The sequence below is a fragment of the Thunnus maccoyii genome, chromosome 17 (assembly GCF_910596095.1).
Source record: "Thunnus maccoyii chromosome 17, fThuMac1.1, whole genome shotgun sequence".
In the NCBI taxonomy this organism is placed as follows: Eukaryota; Metazoa; Chordata; class Actinopteri; order Scombriformes; family Scombridae; genus Thunnus; species Thunnus maccoyii.
In genome coordinates this window covers 22,638,603-22,652,734 of record NC_056549.1, presented here as the reverse complement: position 1 = coordinate 22,652,734, position 14,132 = coordinate 22,638,603, and the positions used below count along the sequence as shown (strand labels likewise).

General features: G+C 37.7%; 1 long non-coding RNA gene across 1 annotated transcript; it reads left to right on the top strand.

Annotated features, from left to right (window-relative positions):
- Positions 1-1,112: 1,112 nt before the first annotated feature.
- LOC121882659 lies at positions 1,113-4,140 on the top strand. Its single transcript, XR_006092139.1, has 3 exons — positions 1,113-1,182; positions 3,104-3,155; positions 4,057-4,140. It is a non-coding gene; the product is annotated as an uncharacterized LOC121882659 (long non-coding RNA).
- Positions 4,141-14,132: the final 9,992 nt, after the last annotated feature.

Below are 14,132 nucleotides of genomic sequence, written 5' to 3'. Positions count from 1 at the left end.
CTCCAAATAGTCACAAAACTGCAGTGGATTGGAATGCGCATTCATTGGACGTTTCTTTTGCTGGTATTCTGGAAATGTGGTCAAAATTTCCACTGACTTTGGATGGAAACCTAACCTTTGTTGTTGCCCTATGGCATATTTGGCTTGCAGCATGGTAAAAACAGACACACCAAAGCATACACATCAGTGTATCAAATTTAAAAAGAAATATCACAGACTAAACCGAAATATCACTTTGAAAGAGTAACTCGCAATAACAATAAAGTGGAGTATCCAGACATGTCAATGCAGGTCAACTCGTAATCTGTATCAAAACATCATCAGTGTGTGGGCGTATATACAACAATAGTGAAGGGTGTTTATTACAAACTACACTGCCGATGGGAAACCTGCAAAACGCTAGACTGACTTCAGACTAAACTATTGGTATCAACTTCAAAGGCCCATATCAGTGGCACCCTTGTTAATACAAATTTGTAGGTTATTTTTTGTCCCACATTTTCTTAGCATTCCCACAGCTAACCATCAGTCCAACCCAGTTGTGCAGTCCAACCCCGTCCTCTTGTCCATAAGCAGACTCCATATTGAGTGGATATGAAGTGGTATTAGGGTTTATTAAACTAGTGCTGCTGTGCTCTGGAAGCCCCCTCTGATATAAGATCAAGATTCAACATTCCAGCCTTTGATGTCAGTGCTAGTTTACCCCCAGAATACTATATAGGGAGGAAGGGAGAAACAAGCCCGATGTAATTATGGGAGAACTCATTTCTCCTGACTTCCTGTTATTGAGAACATGCTGCAAATAGGCTCACGGCACGGTATCAGGCACATTAACAATGTTTCCTCTGACTGGGTGACTACCTCTTTGATCTACTGAGAAACAGTCTCACACACTGCCAGTTCTGCAAGAATTAATGATAGAGAGAGGGATGGGTAGAGAGTCAGCGAGTGAGAAAGAGTAAAATTACATGAAACAGAACAGAGGAGAAGGAGATGCAGAGAGAAGGAAAGATGTTTAAACTGAAACTCTGCTGTTGACTGTGTGTGGCCTGTGGAGTTAAAGCTGCACTAAGTGATAATTTGATGTAAAATGCAAACCATGTCGGGCTACAAAAGAAAAGCGTATTTGATTGATAGTTCACTATACATTTGATATGTCTACCTACATTTTGGTCACTGGAGGTAAGTCGTTTACACACAGAAGAATTTCTAAGTAAAAATAATGTCCCTTCATTGTACACCGCTAAGCAAATTTGTGTTTTACATGCTTTTAAAGTGTAACTGCACCCCCAGGTCTCAGTCAAACTCCACCCAGTGCATAAGTTTGAAAAATGCTAAAAAATAAGTGGGCAAGGGGCTGAGAGGGGGACGGGGAGGGGCTGAGGGGAAGGAGGGAGAGAGGGGAGGGGGAGCGTGGCTGTGAGGCAGTTAGTAGACAAGACTAATAATAAATAAGTTATATATGCTTATATTTATTCTAATAAAATAAGTAAACAAGACTAAAACTTTACAGCTATGCTAGCACATCAGTGCTTTGAGCTAGATGCTAACATTAGCATGGTAACATCTGACAATGACGATGTTAATATGCTGATGTTTAGCAGGTGCTATATTTACCATGTTCATCATTTTAGCATGGTAGCATGCTAACATTTGCTAATTAGCACTAAACACAAAGTATGGCAGAGAGAGGTGGGAATGTCATTATTTTTGCAGGTATTTTATCGAGACCAGATGAATTATCAGACAAATTTGTATTTTTCCATGATGGGAGCACGAGATGAAACATCAGCAGATCGGCATGCATGTCTGTGCCGAATTTCATGGCAATCTGTCTTGTAGTTGTTGAAACATTTCAATCTAAACCAAAACTGTCAACCTGCTAGTGGCACTTGAGGAAAGGTTAAAGGGTCACTAAAGTCATTAGTATTCATCATCTGGGAACCATGAATATCTGCACTAAATTTCATGGCAATGCATCCAAAATTTGTTGATATACCTTAGTCTGGACAAAAATAGTAACCAGCCATCATTGCTATCCCCACAGACATAGAAAACACAGATTAGAGTTATCTTTTGATATAAACTGTTGGATTTGTGGGTTTTGAGCCTGTGCTCTCATTTACAGTATCATGCAAAGTTAATTAATACAGCAAAAAATGATACTACTATACATACAGTACATGTACCATATGGGCTTTAAATTCTCTATAGCTTAAGTATTAAACTGTCTGTACAGTGAGATGCTATTCGCAGACACACTGAGTTTTGATGTGATGTTTTTGTGATATGGCTGGTCACAGAGTCTATAGGCAGTACTATACAAAGAAATATGTTCAACTCTTGTTCATGGAAACAACTGTGCCATGCTGTGGTACAACACTCCAAACAATGCAACCAAAATGAGTTTAAACATACACTGCAGCTGGTAATCTGTGAGTGACGACCTAAATGGAAAATGATATATCCCACACAAAAATTAAGTAAAAAATAAAAGGAAAAGGCGTATCCAAATATTTATATTTAATCCCAAATTGATATGTTTGCGTATAACATTTCCCCCAGAGCTTGTGGTTTCCCACTGCTCCCTGGAGCGAGTTAGAACAGATGATCCAATGCTGTAGCGGCACGCAAGCCGTAATTTTAATGCAAACACAATTATAAAAGTGGGATCCTCCACTATCATTAGTGGTGAGAGTCTGAAAGACAGCAACGGCCACAGCACTGAATGTAGTTGACATTATGTTGCTCCAGTGTGAGTTGTAGTTGTAGACTTGTCTGATCTGAGACTTGGAGACAGTTTGGAGCAGATATGGTTTCAGTAAGCCAATCATCCCCAACATATTGGAAGTCAACGAAAGAATGAGCAAGAAAAATTAAAGAAAAATGCAAGACAAATTTGAAACCCTAAACTAGCCAAATTAAATAAGGCCTCAGTACCAAACTGAGTTTAAGAAAACATGGTGGAGAGGTGCAGTTCAGCCTCTAGAATCTGATGCTAATAGATTTGTTCAGTTGGTGGCGGTCTGGTGTATCAAGTCTTTATTTCTGCTGATCTTCATGCATAACAGACATTGTTTTTATTTTTATGTTTTGGTAACAGAAGACCTCAAACAAGGATAATCCAGATCTTATTAGAGGCTGCAGGTTTAAGGGTAGGTACAGACATCACTGAGTCGCATTTGTCATTACACATGTTCAGTTTTCAAATTTACAGGATTTCTCTTTAAATATGATATTTTTCCAGTGCCATCTGTAGTTGCAAGCATGCAAAGGTATCAAGTGGACCCTCACATTTCTTTGTCCATCAGGTCACTTCTGTTTATTTCTGACCCTTCAGCATTGGCTGGTTCCCTTTCAATAACTAACCAGACAGAGTTGTCTTTAAAGTTTAAAGTTAAAATTGTAAACATAGATTTTCACCTTCTCTTTCATATCTATAGTCTCAGCTGGAGAGATGGCCTATTATTATTCTAACAAACATCAGTCTCGTCATGCGTTTTCACCCTCAAATGTAGAAATCCTGACTCTCTAGTGAATGATTGGGTCCTAAAAATGATCAGGTTTTGATGTGAAGTCTTTTCTGTCAGACTGTCATTACTTTTACTATGTAATGGAGGCTGCAGATATATCGGAGTACAAAATGTAATAAGTAAAAAAAAAAAAAAGAAAACATTAAAGAGCTAGTGGAGGTTGCTGCATTGTGTGGACATGTTGCTTTTCATCTGGTTTGTTGTGGAAGTGAAAATGAAAGGTGGATTATATTTTTACATTTATTACAGCGTGTTGATGTCTTAAAAAGTAGGTGCGATTAATTTATCTCAAATTAGGATGTATTCAGGAATGTATTCAGAATTTTAGGATGGAAAAAATATGCAAATATCTTATGCAACAAATTTGATAGAAACATCAGCTACAGCTACAAATGGTATAGAGCTATGAATGAATGAGCAGTTGCTGATAATACTTCATGAAAACCACCAAATTGGATTGATGGATTCACTAATGCATACAGTAACAACATATCATTTAAATTCCTCCTCTCTTCTTTATCAGTTTGGGAATCTTCTGAATTCCCCCGGAAACGAGCAAGAGAGTCATTCCCAGCAGGTAATATCAGAACTGAAGCTCTGGTCTTAGGATGGCCACTGATCTCTGATCCTGTCTGCCAGGCTCTGCTCACAGTAGTCACGCATACCACAAACAGGAGTCATCAACAATAAACTCGCTCCTCCATTCACAATTTTATTTCTCTCTGTCTCTCACTTCTTCTCTTTTCCTTACTATTCCACTTTATTTCTATCGCTTCCATTTTAATTAATGATTAGCTGTTAGCATGGAAATTAGTTTAGCAACTGTGAGGGCATCGTTAGTTAACCTTCTCTGGATTTAATGTGATTCCCAATATATGAGGAGCCTGAAAACCAACATGAGTCATTTAAATAAAGTGGGTGCAAAGCTATTTGTTTTTCAACTCCTGCTAAATTAACTGGGCAAAATATGCTTCAATGTGCAAGCAAAATGTTTAGTCACAAGGCTTGCAACGTGACCACTTGTATGGGCAGGCTGCATGGAACATGCCTTAAAAAAAGGAATGTTATAGGGATCACACCCAATTAAAACAAGGAACATATTTAAATGACACCTGTGTACTCTATTAGTCACTTTTAATCAGCACAGTACTAAATGACAAGTGCACTCTGTTTTAAAGTTAAATTCAATGTCAATTTACTCTCACTCCATCTGTGCTGGAAGTCAAAGCCAGAGACAAATGCTCTGAAACACATTCTGCTTGGACACAATTAGTTCCTCTACCCCAAAACAAAGCTACACATTCTTTTGGTCAAACAGTCCAGCGCTGCGACGTCTTCTTCCTTGGATTGTTTTTGTTGATGAAGTGTGACTTTCTGTAGCTGGAGCTCATTTCTTTGTTCAGCAATTGTGGCTGCCAACGCTTATGTTAACTGCACTACTTGTCCTGTTTATTTCAAACCATTGCTACTGCTGCGGGAAACATAAAGTACATCACTTCCTGTGTGGCAGAGGAGGTAAAAATCTACCCTTTAAGAGTTTATTGGACGAGAGAAACTATGGGGGGAAATAAAGCCAAGCCAGACAGACTTAAAACATTTAGACACTGGTTTAAGTTTGAGGCTCTGCTCACATCAGCATCTCTTGGCTGTTTCCTTCTTCCAACCATAACTGTGACGGTTTTCAGGGCATCTTTTTATTGAAACCAGGCATGCCCATTTCTAAACTCTAAACTTTCTAAACTCCAAAAGAAAGGAGGTGAATGAGGCCAACTCATGTTGGAAGGAAGGACAGCACAGAGTCTTTAAGTAAAGATGATGCGTCACCATTATATGCTCTTAGCAACAGGTATTTTACGGAGGTTCATTGAGTTCAGCTTCATATGAGCTCAATTTAACGGCTTGAGAGACATCCCATCCCCTGCAGACAAAGCATCCTGACCAATATTACAGGGAGGATTGCTGCATGCTTATTCTGCAAGTTGCAATACGCTCTTTCCACAATTTTGACTGATTACTTTTGACATTGAGTGGCTTCTCAATACGAACCCTCCTATTACTTTATCCTTTTGCAATATGTTACTCTAGTTTATTCAAAAACACAAATGTCAACTTCATGGTGGTTCTAGATAAAATGCCAGATTAGGATACTTTGCCTGGGAACCATGAATGTTTGCACAAAAATTTTTAGCCAATCCATCCAGTAAATGATGATGAATATTTCACTGGATAAGAAAATACTTTGACCTGGTGGTGCCAAATGAAAATTCAGGGGATTACCAAAAAATTGTTTGGGACCAAAAATGTTTTTCACAAATTTCACAACAATCTATTCAATAGTTGTTGAGAAATTTTAGTCTAGAACAAAAGTGGTGGTCTGATAAAGTTCGTGGAAGCAGCTTAGCTTCGTAAGGGACAGCAGTGTGTTAATTTCCGAAATTTTAAATGGTGCTTTGACATGCGGTCTGCTATGCATTTCAGCTGCAAATGTCTGAACATACTCTAAGTGTGTGTTGCACTTCATACATGCAATGGATATTTTTTCTCATTTAATCTGTAAATGTATACAGAAAGATGGGGATTCCCAGCATCCGTCCCCTGAAATAAGAACTGCTTCAAAGGTTGCCTGGGATGCATTTTATGAGCACTTTTCATTCAGGGACAAACTCAGACAGCAGACATTCTTTGCATTCCTGCTCCCTTCCAGTAAACACCAATGGGGTGTTCAATTTGGCATTTGATTTCTGCTCTGACTTTTTCTGACAGCAACCTTACGCATCTAATGAGTCATCTGTCCATTGTTTGTCTGTGCTGCTGCGTCTTTCATGTGCCGCTCTGTATGCAAATCCATAGAGGCTGAAGCTGGGAGACACATGTGAGCCACATGCTCTCTGAATTTCATTCTTTCTCTCTATTTTCCTGCATTTTTTTCTGCCTGTTTTCTGACCACAGTAACACAAATGGCTTTTCATTTTATGTAATCCCTTTGCCAGTGAAAATACCACTGGAGTTTCCCAAATATTTTCTTTGCACTGTGCAGAGAAGTGTCTATTGCATGGCCCATACACACACCTAAACACACAGTAAATTATACCCAGCATGCTTCAGAAGTCCAGTTATGTGCAAATCATTCAACGTAGGCATATTTCTCGAAATTGAGTCTTTACATGCTCCATCACTGTGACAAACACTGCATACCTGTGGGGCTTATTCACCTGGGGTGTAAATGGCAGAGTGGAGAGAAACAGGCTTACCTGCACGTACAATAACAGGACTGCAGGCATTAAAGTGAATCATAAGGGTTCAGTGTCTTAGCATGACTTCTCTGGTTACAGTAATGTACAAACCCCACTGGCACAAAACTACTCACAGTTTAGAAAATGCCTCTCAAAGATATATTTCAGTTCATTTGTATCAAGGTATTTTGACACGATGTGAAAAAGACATATAACAAATGTTGATATAGTAAAATTTTTCTGTTCAATAGCAGAAACTGGCCACAATAAAGTTGTGATAGAGATTCATATTGTTGTGTTGTTGATGACTAAAACACATTTCTGACAAAATTCCCAGCTTTTTTTTTAAAAATCAAAAACCTTTAAAATTTGGGATTACAAGGCATTCTTCAATCCCAAACCTCCACTGCTTCATCTCTTTATTTGAAAAAAAAACTTGGCAAAGATAGCTTGACACAATTATTATGGCAAACTATCTTGCCATAATAATTAATAAACAGTGTTGAGAGGAAGAGAGTTATGAATTCTTATTTAAAACCTAACTTTTAATGTTATCCTCAATGTTACTCAACATTGAAACACGGAAGTTCCTGAATAATGTAATGACCCTACAGGTTTATGTTACAGCCACCAGTTTCAATAATTTCAACTTGGTTTCTTAGTAGTCATGGACAATACCCATGAGCCTCAGCTGCTGAGTGTTAGTGAATTCAAACATTTCATGGCTGCAGTTGTGAACAAAACACAGAACCATTGTTGCTAAATTCACTCTTTGGTTGACCTGATCACAACTCATAGTGATGATAGGTCACATGTACTGTAGACATTGCTTTGTGTTATGAGGTCACTTGCTGAAAAGAGCCACTGACTGAAGGAAAGAGAAGTTCTAAAAGGCCTTTTTCACTGAAGACATTTTGCATATCTCAGGAAAATCACACGTGGAAATAATAAAACGAATGAATGACTGAATTCCATTTAGCTGTTTCAATTTCAGGGTCCTGGTATTGTGCATGCTGGCTCACAGTCACACTGTCATGGCTTAATGTGACACTTGAACAGAGTAGAACTATTGTTCTTGTTATTAGTAACACTTGTGCTTTTCCTTCTAAGAGAAATCATAGAATTCCCACTGTTCACCACCAGAGGCTGATAAAAGTCATAGACAACAAAATTCTCCTTTGATTGTTGCCATGCCTACAGTCATAATCAGAGATTTACTGACCCTCTGTTTCAGTTTCCTGCTTGATATCAGTGCAGCCATCAGCTATGAAACTTGTTCAAAGTCTGAGAGCTCCTCGCAATCCAAAGGATCCTGGTAAAACAGCATGTGCAAAACCTCAGGATTGCTTTGGGAATTTTTCACTTCTTTAGGCAGATTCTTTCTTTGATGCTATTTGATGCTGAAGAGATTCAAAGGCATTATGACTCTTTGGACTTTGCTGATGGCATCCTCACTCAATTAATTTGAACTGAGTTTATTGCACAACGGCTTGACTTTTGGAATCATATCCATGTGAAAACAAATTTTATGGCAGAGTGGGCCAATGCTAAGGTCAGATTTTATGAGCAAGTTCATGCTCGTTTGCATATTTGGAAAGTTTTCTGCCAGAAATGCAGCACAATCTGCAACATATTACCAATAAATTGCTTAGAATCATCTTGCCGTAACTAATAGAATGTATTGGATATATATGGTTCACATGAACTAGAGCCTTTTGGTATACCCAGGTGTCTCAATAAAAACATCATGTACTGAATGGTAAAGAGGTACAAACTAGAGATGCCAGAGGAAGACTCCATATCACCCTTAAAAACAAGCTGAACAGCTGGGGCACATGTGTGTTGGTTATGCAACAAGGTATCTATCAGTAAAGGTATTGCTCATGTGTGCTCTTCTAAGCCAACTACAGTAGTGCAATAGAGATGCTGATTCAAGATGTTGGACTTGGGCAGAGGACAATGTTTTAGTTTTTCTTTAGATGGTCCAATAAAGGAAGAGACACAGAGAAATTGAACCCATATTGTGTTGTTGTCTCGTGGCCCTGACCAGCTCCTGCTGGGTGAACAGTCCATTGATGAGAAGGAAAAAATTGTAAGGAAGAGAAAATCGGAAAAACAAAGCCTGAATGAGGTTGAATTCAAAATCCTTTTAAATGGCAAATTACCTTAAAGTTTCAATTCTTAAAATCCCCCTCCACTCAAAGATATGTTTTTCTTCTTGTTCAATGTTCAGTTGGATGTTTGAGCTTCACTGTGCAGAATGATGTATGTGCAGAGTTTGACTCTAGAAGGCTGTTTTCACAATCATCTGCTGAAAGTGCAAAGTTTGTCTGTGCTCACTGGAAATCTGATTTTAAGAGGTAGGCCTACAAGCATGATTTGTGCCATCACAGCTAATTTGGAGCCGATCACAGCCCAGTATGCAACTTACACAAGTGTGATGTGAAAACTTGAAGCCTCCAGTGCACAAACACTGGGGAATGTAGACTACTTTACAGTGAAGTAAGAGACATCTTGTGTCAAGCAGGAAAACTTTAAGGATTTTAACAAGATAATTGAACTTTTTTGTGGAAAAACCATATCAGACACACATTATTAATCAAAGTAGAGTATTTTATACACTAAAAACATGTCCAGAGGGAGTTTTTAAGATTTCAGTTCTGGTTTGGTGACACCAATGACTAGTGCAGGTTATAGGGTTATATTTGTAATCATGCATGTGTCGACCACTAAGGATAGAAAACATGCATTGAGTCTACTGTCAACATGTAACAGAAGAAATGGAACTCCTGTATCTGTTTACAGAGCAGCCAAACAATCCATTGTTTCAGCAGCATAGTAAAGTTAAAGGAGCTCATTTGTTTATTTGTATTTGTGATTATGTAAATCAAAAGTAAAATTACATACATATGCACATACATAATACATCTGCTTGAAAGTAAGTAAAAATAAGGAGTTGTTTTCTTTGGGGCTGTGCTCATGTGGTGCACGCTTCCATTATTCCCTTGTAATACTTGAAACGCCAAAAACGCATTTTTAATAGGCTGTGACCATCAGTGCTACACTTGGTGACAAATGTAATGCACTTCCTGTGGTTGCTTCACAATAAAGGCCCTGTGGTTCACCATTTGATCGATTTTAATTTGAATCACCAGCAGGAAATGTCTGGTTTGCTTCATCTGGAGCTTCACCCAGCTCTGATGAGGCTGTAGGGAGGTATTAGTAAACAGGGAATGTTCAATCAGTTAGATAAAATTACCAACAATAACTTTTATTCTCTTGCATGGGAATGGCGGAATCCACCAGGAAGAATGAAAACTATAATATAATTACTGAAAATAAACTAAAATAGTGGTAAAATAGGGTCTGAAATAATGACAATCTCAAGGACTTTAAAAGTGTAACAAATTCAAAATAACTTTGCCTGGATCATCATTAAAAATCAACAATAACAGCAACACAATTTAGGGCCTACACACAATGCAGATCAATCAAATATTAGCATATGAAGCTGAACAACTTTTGGCTTTTTGATGATTAGGTGAGCTGGTTAAATTTTCCTCTTGGACTTTTTGTTGCATGCAGTGCCAAGTGTCTTCTAGATTTTGGGTCTAGCATTACAAAAGACATTTGCCTCTTAAAAGTAACTATGCTTATACAATGAGGACAACATTTGTTCATTTTGTTCATTCACCTTTTCTTTCTTTCTGTTCATTCACAGAACTTCATAGATGCCTCAAAACCAAACAGAAAGCTGGAAAATCTTTCACTGGTGTGGACTTTTAATAAGCAGAGCATGGCCCTTGTAATGAAAGTGTTTTCCTGAGGGAACACTTGTACCAATAATACACCAATGTGAATGCCAAATAAGAATTCATTGTGTAAAGAGGTCTTCAAGGTGGAAATCCAATCATCGCTCACTATGAGCCAAAACCCTCCATAGGTGCTGATGAAAAACAAGACACTGTTAACCACAAAGTATTAATATTTGTTATCTTCTCGATCAGGGCCTGCATAAACAAATCAAATGACATTTTTCTGGCTTATAGTAGGATTGGAGTGGAAGAAGGTTAATTTAGGTTTAATTTAGGTGTAAGCAAAGGTCATGATCCCTGATGTTTGCTCTCGCTGCTTTACAAGCAAAACACTGTTACTGACAACAGAAATGAACCCACACCTCAGAACACTGCAATTTAGACATGAAAATAACAGTTGGCCCTCAGATTGACTTGGGGTATTATTTATAGAGGTCAAGTGTATATTTAGAGATTTATGTGTGGTATAGTATTTTGTGTAAATCACTGCACTGACTAAGGCAAAACAGACTTGATCATGTTTCCCATTTCCCAACTGTCTATTTTAAACTTTATTGTCATGCGATGGAAATGTGTCTTTTTGATGAGGCTCGCACATATCTATTCAATAGGGATACAAAATAAAACAAGAATGACAACTTTATTTATAAAACACTTTTCAAAAATAAACCAAAGTGTTCTTTAAAAAAGATAAAAATGTACCAGGAGTGTAAAATTATGAGTAAAAGGGAGTCTATAAATAATGTGTTTATAAAAAGAATTATTAGAAAATAAAAAACTAGCTTGTCTGAAAAAGCCCATATTCCACATCACCAATAAAAACTGACAAACATGTTGACAAGACACAAATCAGTGTGCAGATTCACAACACTGTAAAATGCTCCCTTAAAAATAGTCATCTTTATTACATTCAGAAGGAACAGATTTCGAGCCCAGATTGGCTCTTTGTCAGGTAAATCTGGGCTTGAGACACTGTACTCCTTCTGAATGTGATAAAGAAGGATACTTTTAAGGAAGCATTTTACAGTGTTGCGAGTCTTTGACAAACAGAAAGACACATAGATGACGACAGGCATTGCATCCGTTTAAACATATTTTTCTCACACAACACAGTTGCATTGTGGTTTTGATACAACTTCTGTGTTTTATGCTGCTTTCTCCATCCTACTTCTGCCTCAGTCTTTGGTGAGATTTATTTATCACCATAGCATCACTGACCAATTAAGTTATAATTTTGGCATTTTGGGCTTTATTAGACAGCCCAGTAGAGAGACAGGAAATGTGAAGAGACAAGCAAATGACATGCAAACAATCAGACGAGGGATTCTGTGGTGATGCATTTAAACCACTTGACACTTGACGCCTAATATTTTGGACCATGTATCCTAAATAAGTGACTGGATCAAAATTAGAACTATGTCTGTTTAAAAAGGTCTGTTTACATTGATCAAAAGACTGTCTGAAATCTGAATTAGGACACTACCAACCTCATCTTGAGGTCATCTTGTTACTTTTATCACGTGTTGGTACATCCTAAAACATGTTATCAAAAGTACATGATAAAAGATGTGAGTTTTTAACAGGATCATCCTTGTCAAAGTTCAGTGTTACTTCATCTGAAGGAGCACAGTTGCTGAGAAAGGGAGTTGCTACAGAAAACACACCGCATGTAATGCTTGTAAATCCAGTGCTCCACCAAGAAACTTCTCGTAAAGTGTAAATCAAATGCTATTTGTAGCTTTATGTGACATAGCCTGAAAACAAGAATTGCGTGACTTCATTGATTGAAAACTTAAAACTTACAAGATAGAAATTTCCCCTAAATTTAAGAGTAATTGGTCTGAAACCTCTTAAAATAACTTGCAACTACATAGAAAAGAAAGTGGAATTCAATCAAGAAATTCCATCATAAAATGTATTTCAGGGAAAACGCCTGTTTCATTTTCTTTGGAGCAACTACTCATTTCTGAGAAGGTTTATGTTAATAACTCTCTGATTTTGGGTGAATTTCTGGTCTATAATTTACAAGCTTATCAAAACTTTAAATGTTTTCATGTCCTTTAGAGCGCCTTGTGAGAAATGTGTGACCGACACACTGCTTGCAGTACAGCCTCTATTTCAACTCAGTCTTACTTTGTTTCACTGCAAGGTCAAGCTATTCCAGCTCTATTGTTTCTCCTTGCGGCTAGATTATGGTCTGTTTATTTTGATATTTCCATGGAGAAACATAAAAATGACACAGATTACAGGAACTCAGATAGTACTTGAAGTAGGGAACGTTTCAGCCTTCAGTGTTTCCAAACACGTCAAATGTCAGGGACACTGTCTGATCTTGAGATATTTATATAAAGAGCTTTATTCCAAGTTTTGAATAAATCATATTTGCTAATTTACGTAACTAAGTTAAAAGCATGGAATGTATAATAGAAGTTAAAAACCTGAATTAAGGCACATTTACAAAGGAAAACACCCATAGAAAAGTTTTTTGAATTAACTCACCAGAAAAATAAATAAAGCTATGCTTTGTTGGCATGGGACTTTTGCATGTGTCTGTTTGTTAAGTTTCATATTTGTGTTGAATCCACAAATATGCTCATTGCAGGTAAGGTCATGTCAGGAGTCTTTCAGGAAGATCGAATCGATAATATCCAGGAACATTTAATTAAATAATTTCACAACAGTATGTTTTTCTATGCCAGCAGAGAACATTGATTGCTTTTATCATTTACCATATTTACATTAGGTTTAGTACTCACATGGTACAACATTACAATGTCAGCTTAAAACTTTAAATGAGGGTTAAGACATGCTACTTTTCACTATTAGAGTTTACATTTCAAATCAATTTATTTTCAGTGAAGCTGCTTTAAGACTTATAATGCCCCTGGGCGTGATACATTCACCACCTTTGACAGATGACGCCCCATAATGAAAAAATAAACACTATGTTACCTTTTCATATGTACTACTACTAAAAATAACTTCCTGCCCTGTTAAAGAGGCTTGACAAAAAGCAACAGGGAGCCTGGCAGAAACAAATTCAACCTGCACCCTGTGTCACACTGTCTGGATCAAAGTGAAGGCCTGAACTGCTATTGTGCTGTAAATCCTGTTGATGCCCACACAAACATGACCCCTCTGACTCCCACAGCAGACAGGCGGGGCCATAAACCTCTCTGCAGACACTTCCATTCAGGATTGTGCTGCTTTTGGGGCCAGGCCAGAGCACCATGAAGAGTGATTATTTTGCAACTATTTCTCAAGAGACCCCCACAGAGAAGATAAAATTGGTTGGACGCTAAAAGGGCTGCGGAGGACGGTGTGCAGTCATTATGTCAATTTTTATGTCACTCAGCAAAAATGGTTACATCTACAGTGAAATTGTGCAAAATGGGGAGGACAAAATGTTGTTTTTAAAAATCATTCCACTTGTTCTGGTTTGCCATGTACAGAAATATGAACATTTCATGTTACAGGCTATTAGCATCACTATAAACTCTGAATTCAGAATATATATATATCCTCTGCATCGGAACTGCATCCATATTGGT